Raw genomic sequence first — 9,475 nt, forward strand, 5'->3', positions numbered from 1 at the left:
ACCTCTCCTGGCAATGATTTAGGGGTGCTAGTCATAAAGAGAGAGCCTCTCTCCCTTGAGTTTAAAGAGGCAGGTTAGGGCCCTAACACTAGGAGTGAATATGGCTCTTGGTCTTGAAACTTTCATATGCAGTTGCCTGGTTTTTCTGTTAAGAATAACCAAATAAAAGAAAAACAGCAGATCTCAGCAACTGAACCTTAGGCAATATTCGTATTTAACCTGCAATGCTGTTGCAAGTTTTCAGTTTGGTCCACACAATAACGCTAGGCACATTCTTACATCACTGTATTGTGCAGGGGGCTCCCTGGTGGGACTTAGCCTCCTGCACAAGAGCAAAAACAGATCGTAAAATGGAGGGAGGAAGAGCAAGAACAACAGGACTTAAATGCCAGCAGGCTGATCAACAGTTTGGGTATGCAGACTGCTTTGTCTTTCCTCCGCAGGCAGTAGGGCTTGTTCTTACCATGTCACATGAGAGACTTAAGAAACAAGTTTTTTATGTCTTGCCCCTTCCAGCAGGCAGATCTGTTATGTTGCTAGCTACATAGGACTCATCTGAAAAGTGATCTGGTGGTTTTAAAGTACCTGCAGCAATTATATCCTGTTCCACCTGAATTTCTGTTTCCTTTTAGCAGTCCACTCTTAGCAAACTAAATGCTTTCTAGTCAGCATCGAGTCATGCTTCTGTGAGTCTTCCATGGAGCCTTATCTAAGCAAATCACATGAATTGTGCCCATTGCATATGCCCTGCAAAGTAATGTGATGAGTTCTAACTATACAAAATAAACACACCCTCTTGCATGAATCAAACAGGATTCATTTGTGTGTGTGCAGGTAGAGCTACATTTCACATCCCTTTAAAGGGAAACTAAAGAGGTACAGTTTTGATCTCCAATAGCTTAGCTTTTCATCTCGCCAGTGCTGTTGCATTTTTCTCTGCCTGACAAGTATCTGTACATCTCTGACGTGTGATGCACTTCAGTATTAAAGTGTTCTTCATAGGCACAGAGAGGTAGCTTACTTCTGCAAGTATGGGCTTTGCCTGAAGTATCTGTGATGATGAAATAGAACTGAAACAATATAAAACTGAAACAGCAGTTTATAACCATGGGCTGCATTTTTAAAAAGAAGCCTGGTATCACTTACTGCTTCTGTATGATAAATGGACAGTCGATGAGGTGGAGAAGAACCCTCTGTGTTCAGTATACATTAAGTCTTTTGGGCAAGAGAGCCTTCAGTGCTCTCCCATGGCCCTTTGCTCAGCAGCTCCCATGTGGCTGGGGATCAACCGACCTTTGCAAAGCTTGAACTTCACAGTAGGAACTTGGCATAGCATAAAAGAGAGACCTGGCCTGCAGGCAGATCTGCCTGCCTCGAGATAAGGCTGTCTCACAAGTTACTGTAGATGTCTGCTTCAGACATCTCTATCTAACTTACCTGACTTCCTGGAGCCCGATGCCTTTACCTGCTGCCCTGCCTGCCTCCCACTCCCCCCCAAGTTCCGTGGTCACATGCTTTTGCATACCAGGGGACACAACTCCTTTGGCCTCCCCATGGAGGTTTTGTGGAGGGAAATGGCCACCAGAACCCCCTCCTCTCCAGGGGTCTGTGCCTCTTCCTGAAGCCTACATGGGAATTCACATGGCAGTGCACACAACACTGGTGACCCTGTTGGGACACAGGATTCATGAACTGAGACACGTACAAGCTAGCCCGAGAACACAAGCAGAGCTGTACATCACAGGCAGATGCTGATACAGCTCCAGCGTCTTTCCAGCCTGTGCTGTTTCAAGCTTCTGTCCCATTAGTTCCCTTTAGTCATACATTAAACTCTGTATCTTACGAGATTTTTAGCAAAATAAAACCCTTTAACCTTTAATCATCTTCTAAAAGCACTGGTCAGCTCCTCCCACCTGTTCTTCCCTGTACTTCCTTGCTGTACTTCTGAGGACCCAGAGATAGCAAAGGTCCCCTCCGCCCCTGAGAAGACTGCTTCTGGTTCTCCAGATGTTTGTCTGAAACAGGTCAGAAGGCTTCTTTTCTCCTAAAGGATACACTATATATATATATATATATATGTATACACACACACACACACACCCCTTCCTGTTTGGCTTGTCTTCTAGTCCCCCACGCATCAGCAGGAAGCATGCTACAGGGATGGTTTCTATCCCAAGCTGTGCGGTGGAGGCATCCCTCAGGTGTACAACCAGGTAAGGAGGAAGCACCTCTGGGCCTCCACACAGCAACGACTGCAGTCTGTCTGCTGACAGTTGCTTCATTGTCTGTACCTGCTAACAATCAGATTAACTTTCTCCTATTTTTCCCTTCTGAGCAATGCTGTACAGAGGATAAGGAAGAAAAAAGGGTGGGGGCAGACAGATGTCCACAAAGTACTTAGGCAAGTTTGATGACATCCATGATACCGTCAGAGGAAAAAGCCTGGACATCCCAACTTCTGGTTATGTGGTTGAAGCACAAGTCCATCCTTTTCACAGTAATGCCTATCAAAGAGCATATATTATAGAAATAACACAAGCAATATAAGTTAATCCTTGCAGCAGGAAATACCTCTGGTTGCCAATACTGAGGTAACCAAGTTATGTTGGACATCTGATAACATTCATATAAGGCTGTCTTATCTGTGCTGATAAAATAGGGGACTCTTGCTGACCTTTTTTTCCTCTGTTTATCTAATTTCAGTTTGGAAAAATATCACTGAAGAGATTAGCAGAGTGCCTCAATATTAAATACAGTACTGGATAACAAACAAATAAATGTACACAAGGCACTTCTTGATCACAGCTGCAACAAGCTGGTTCAGGCAGCAAAGAGGCTTTCTCTGACTTAAGTAGTCACTGGACAGATTCCATCCTTATGATGATGTACTTTGAGAAGGTTTAATCTTCCAACAATAACAGAAAGAGTCATGAACAGAGGGAGTCTTACAGAGTTACTAAGGAATACAGGAGAACTATGTGGTGAGGCTTTGTTGTTCTTAAAAACCTGTTAGAGTGTGTGTGTGGCTGTAATTTATAGCTATGCATCCTAGATGATTTACTTAGGGCTCTGTATATATTGCAGCACTTGGTGTACAGGAAGAGGAAATACATTGCTTTTACAGCATCCCCACTCTGACACAAGGTCTTGTGGTGATTCAAGAGCCAGAGGACTGAACAGCCGAGTCACTCAGCTCTCACAGACCCTCAGTGTGGACCCATCTCAACAAAATATGCCCCAGAGCTGTGATGCTGGCCAGAGGCCATGTAAAATATGTCCCTATGGAAGCGGGACCTCCAAATGGCAACTCAAATTTCTGGCACAGCGCAAAGGAGCCAGAAAACTGCTGAAGTCCAATTCATGGTGTTTTGTGGTTTATATTCAAATTACTCAATTTTAGCAGGTTTCCTAAGAAAATAACATGGTTTTGATTATACTCTCTGATCATCTGCCTGCGATTCCTTCTGCACCGGTCACTTCTTTTTCACCCCATGGCCAATTACCAGGTGCTTAAGTCTCAAAGATGACTATATTCTCATAGCTGTAGTAAGAATTGGCAGCAGGATGAGGAAGGAGACCAAAATTAGTGTTGCAACTGAAAGAAAAACAGGCAAAGCTCAGCTGCTAGGAGTGCTGTTAGCAACTGGCTGACTGATCAGCACACATGTAAACCTAGGATCTAGTTTGCCAGACTTTTGGCTCATTGGAGTATTACAGAGGACAAAGGGCTGTTGGGAGGAAACTAAGTTTCACACACACAGTCTATGGGTCAAAACCAACTTGTTTCACATATCAAAGCAAACTTCTTCTGTGTTCAAACATGAAGTTGATCCAGAAACAAGGAGCAATGCGATGTAAGTTTAGATACAACAAAGAACTGAGGCTCCTAACTTCACACTGATTGCTAACTCACTGCTGGTTTCATACTTAATTGAAATTAAGTAAATTAGCCATGATCCAAGATCAGTTCTGGTGGGTCCCAAGCCTCATCATTCCTAGGCTCCCACTATTGTAGGGCCTTCCAGCCTCCCAGAGCTCATGGGGGAAACAGGATCATTGCAGAAGAGCTTCTACAATGAAACAGAAACCATAAGCAATCCATTAAATGAAACTGGAAATAACAATCTAACTATTAACATATATTTTGTCTTCTGGCCAGCTTCTAGCAATAATTGTTCACTAACCCATTACTGCATCCCTGACCCTTCACCCTATTGTGTGACACATACTGCATTTCCTTTGGCAGAGAATACCATTTCTGCCAAAACACATTAAGATTTTCAAGACATTTCACATATCCTCAGATTATTTTGAAGAAAGTACTGGTGATAAATATCAGCTGAGGAGATTTACAGCATATTCATTCATTCATTCATTCATTCATTCATTCATTCATTCATTCATTCAGATTATAACCTTAAACCTAACAAAACTTACTCCATAAGGCCTAGGGTACAGGAGAGCCTGAATGTGAATGAACTGAGATGATTGCGAGATGTTTTTTCACCACACATGGCAGACTCAAGAAGCCCAAACAGCCCCTGGCTCCCACTGTTCAAACTGGAGATACTTGACCATGCATCATCAGTCTATGCAGCCTCCTTTACTTTGCAAAGCAACCACTGCCCCCAAAAAGGATCCAAAACATTCAAGACAACCCAGGTCTAAGTAAGAATATTCAGACTCACCAGTAAAGTGAAGCTTGGACAGACTCCAGAGCACTGCTCTGATGGGCTTTCCACTGAACCAGTAACCACATCCCATCTAACTTAACATAGCTTCTATGTCTTTATATACTATCATCTCCAGATGGTGACCTCTTATAGATATCATACAAGGCTTGATAAGGTTTTTGAAACAGTCAGAAAAGACTTCCCCTGTTCAAGCATAGACAAACAGAAAGAGAACAGCAGAAAAACACTAGATCAAGCTTTCAGCCCTATTGTGCTGCTCCTAGAATACCTGCCACTGCCACAGTTCATCTTGATTGTTTCAGCTGCAGCCCATTGCAACCTGAGAGGGCAAGAGCAAGGAAGCAGGTGTTGAGAAGTCCCTTACAATGATAACATGTAAAGGATGACTGTACAAGTTTGCTTGGGTCCCTAGCAGAGGATTGCACCTCCATGCACCTTCTCCTCTCTGAGAGCACATAGATTCCACTGAGGTTTGTCCCCTGGATCACCATAGCACTACCCTGATCACATGAAAAAAGGTGTAAGCATGCTACTTACTCTCATTCTCTGCTGCTGCACTCTCTTCCTGCCTCCCAAGTGTTGCTACCTGCATTGGCCAAGTTGGAAGCCGCCAAAGATTACCTGCTGCCCCTATGGCTACCACAAGAGCTTGAGTGAATACACGAGCAACCTCTGCTTGTGATCAATGAATTACATAGATAATAGTGAAGTAATAAGGAGGGTTGTCTTTATCTAGGGCACGAAAACTGGTATGGTAAATAGAAGACCGGCTGAGCCAAGGCCGTACTGTAGAACTGCAAGAGCACATGAGAACGCTCCAGCAATATCGGCACTTGGCTGCCTGGATGATCATTACATGGTCATGAAATGCTCAGTACAAAGCAGTGATAGCTGATTATGCCCACTAAATACTGCTGTAGTACTAATGCTAAGTGGTTCTATTAGCAAGTTTGTTTTGCCAGTTCTTAATTACAGAGAAACTTGGGAAGATACAAACATCAAAGGAGCCCTCTTAACTAATCAGGTAAGTCTTGTCTTTATTCCTAATACACTTTAAATTCCTCACCCTGTTAGGTTTGAAAACATGCTATAGGCCTCTGGGATTTAAACCAATACATGCTTATTTGGAGACTTTAAAGATAAATTGAAGGTTGTGTAGACTGATACAAAAATGCTTCCTTTCAGTGGTTTGCAGGTATAAAAGAGATAGAGTTAAATACCTGGCATGGTTTCAGCTGTAACAGTTGAGGTTTTTTTCTTCTTCCTAATAGCTGGTGCAGTGGTTTTGACTTTAGCCTGGGAACAATGCTGATAACACACTGATGTTTTAGTTGTGTGCTGATAACACACTGATGCTCAGTAGTGCTTACCCTGATAAAAGACTTTCCAGTCTCATGCTCTGCCAGTGAGGAGGGGCATGGGAAGCCATGAGGAAGCAGAACTAGGACATCTGACCCAAAGCAGCCAAAAGCAGAGCACGTCATGCCCAGTATATAAACTGAGGGGAGTCACCCAGAAGGCCCAGATCACTGCTGGGGTTGGGCTGGGTATAGGTCAGCAGGTGATGAGCAACTGTATTGTGCATCACTTATGTTTATTGGTTTTTCCCTTTCCCTTTTAGTTTTATATTCTCTCCCGTTGTTATTTCCCTTATAGTTATTATTATTATTAGTAGTAGTTTTATATTATACTTTAGTTATTGGACTGTTCTTAACCCATGGAGTTTACATTCTTTCAGTTCTCCTCCCCATCCTGGAGGGGAGGGGGAAGAAGGGTGGTGAGTGAATGGCTGCTTGGTGCTGATGATACCCTCTGGCCTCCCAGACTGTCCCAGGCCAGCAATTTTTGAACTGCATTTAAAAGCTCTCCCTCAAGGCTGTGTTATCTCTTGAAGCACAGAGCTGCCTGCTCTCAGCACTATTGCTGTAAATTATCATTAGCAAAAAACTTGTCCCTATCTCTTCCTCCTCAGAACCTTCTGCAAAAGCATTAGAGGACTGACTTAAACACTGAAGGAATTAGGATTCAGAAGGGAACTTAATCAAAGGCCACTACTAGGAAACAGACCATTACAGACATTACTACAGACCATGAAATGGCCCTAGACTGAGGCATAACAAAAGAACCCATCCGACAAGAATGCAGTGAGTAGGGATGGAGTCTCTTTTAAACTGCCTGCTTTCTCTTAGTCTATATTTGCTCTGATTTAAATAGTGAATAGTTCTCATTTGTGTTCTAACCAGATGTCGCTCTTGAAAGCCAAAGACTTTTTTGTGTGTCAAAGATACTTGTTTTAAGGAGAAGCCATCTCAAAGCTCCCCATAACACCACCCAAGAGGAAATCACCTTTCTTCTGTTGCAAATAACCTGAAACTTTTATTATTATTATTTAAAAATCACTTCTGTTTTAAATACATTATAAGGCACAGTTCTGTGTGATCTGAAAACCCATGAAAAGCATTCAAATACCACAGGAATGGGAACTGTAAAACAAGTTACAGATAAGCAAGAGTCTGTACATCCCTCTGCTTTCAGAACAGAGTTGTGATGAAGGGGCAGGTTCTGTAATTTGAGCCAAAATTCCAAGTAGACTGTATTTTCTGGGGCTTTTGACTCCTACCTTTGTGAACACACCATTTTGAAGCTTTCCGACAACTGTCAACTGATGCTTGAAGCATGTGACTATGGAAGAGTGTAAACATCCTCGCTGTGCCTTTCAAGATACTCAAATAGCATCCTTAAGCCATGCTACATTTGAATTAAAAATTTTCATAATGTAGTTTGTTCCTTACATGTTTTATTTATGGTTATTGTAATTCTAAGAGCCTTGAAGATATGGCACCGAATTCTTAATTAAATACTTTGCAATTTTCATGCAGTTTTCCACTGAATTTAGATAGCCAGAAACATTTTTAGCTGCTTAAATGGAGGAGCAGTTGTCAGTGAAGTGTCCATCCCAGGAAGAGACTGTATTAGCTCCTGGGAAGACCATGCTGGGTTATTCAGCAGGAAGGGGGGCTGGCTTATGATGTTTTGGTGGGCTGCTCCACTGAACCAGAATGTCATCTTTGATCACTTTCTCTCAGAACCTTCCTATTTCATATGAATTAAAGAAATAAATCAAGGTTGCCTTCAAACGTTTTTAATCACTGCGAGCATGAGTCCTTAACAGGGTATTAGAGGCACTGGGGGGATGTATGGGGTCAGGAACACACTGCCATTCCTCAGTGCAGCAGGCAGAGCACTGATGGTGGTTAATGATAATTATATATGCAGCTGTGTGGTATTTTTAAGTATTGTTTTTCTTGCAGCCCTCATTTTGCTACAAGTGTTACCCTTCCTCCTCTTGATTTTCCTCCCTTACTTGTAGAAAGCAAAGTTGTTTACCCAGAGAGTGGCAGTGGAGTTTCCTTGTTCATATTCATACACCTTTTTCCCAGCCGCAGATGTTTAAACACCCCAACTCATCATGCGTTCCCTCTCACTGTTTGGACAGCCAAGATGGAGAGGATGATGAAGAACCATGGCTCACAGACCCTCTGCAAGGCACCTCCAGACACTAGCAATGTCTCTAGCATTTTCTTTCTGAGAAGTCTCCCTACCTTCTCTCCTCAGCCACATGGCCCTGGGCATTAACTATGAAGCTTCTTGACTTGCTCCACTCAGCAGGGAGATCTGCATCCTACGTCACTTCTGTGCTACGTGTTAAGACACAAGCAAAAAATTAAAGCAAACAAACTGATCTCAGTGTTCTGATGGTTCAGCTGGGGTTTAACGAGACAGTTCTGTACAGTTAAAGACATCACTGTAACCCAGAGCTGGATTTCTTCTGAGGTATTGGTGGAAACCATATCCATGCAAAATACCGGTCTGAAAAGTGGCTGCTGCTGCCGCCAGTGCTCCAGCCCAGTGGCACAGTGCTTCAGTGATGCTGTTTACTCTTCTGAACCCACTGCCAAGCAGCAGCATCACCCAGGCTAATAGCATCAGACGGTGTTGTCACCATCAGGTTCATTCTCTTATTTTCACTGATCAGTGACCTCCAGCTGAGTTTAGTGCTCACTAGATTACTTCTTTCTAAAAATGTAAACATTTGTATGTACCAAGGGGAAGTGTAGGGGTACAGAAGGGCAGGGGCACATAAATGGGTATCGGGGTGAAATGCAGTAATCCAGCTGCCACAACAGGTAAGCAGCTTCATCCACTCAGCTCCCAGCTTCAGACTTTTGGATTTCATCAACAAACACCATGACAAGGTAAAGAAGTTCTGACTTCTCGTTATATTCTAAATAAAATAAGTATAGCCATCAGGGCTGTATACTACCTTTCTTTCCATCTGTCAACATCTTGATTAAACTTCTTTATTCAAATATAGTTCAAGTACATGGAAATGTATTAGTAATACGTCTGTGCTCAGCACCCATCTAATGTAGTTTATATTTGTTATGAGCACATCCCCAGAAGTTGAACTGTTAAGAACACTGGTCAGTAAAGAATGATTTACACCTTGAGCTTCCTTGGCATCTATGTCTTAGCAAATCAAATGCCAATTTTTATGTTTTTATTTTTCATTCTACAAAGCTCCATTCAATAACTAGTTTTTCTTGTCGAAAGTTCTTTTTTATTGTGTAATAATGGAAGAACTAGGTGCTTGGAAATGTAGCAATCAATTGGTAACTAAGAGATCAAATTATCTCTATTTTAATTTTATCTTTTTATTCTCATTTCATAAAACCATATTTTTTTTGCCTTTATCTGAATACCACTCATGACAACTGTAG

This window comes from Pezoporus occidentalis, unplaced genomic scaffold (genome assembly GCF_034315485.1).
Source record: "Pezoporus occidentalis ecotype Australia unplaced genomic scaffold, CSIRO_AGI_Poc_V1 ctg243, whole genome shotgun sequence".
NCBI classification, from domain to species: domain Eukaryota; kingdom Metazoa; phylum Chordata; class Aves; order Psittaciformes; family Psittacidae; genus Pezoporus; species Pezoporus occidentalis.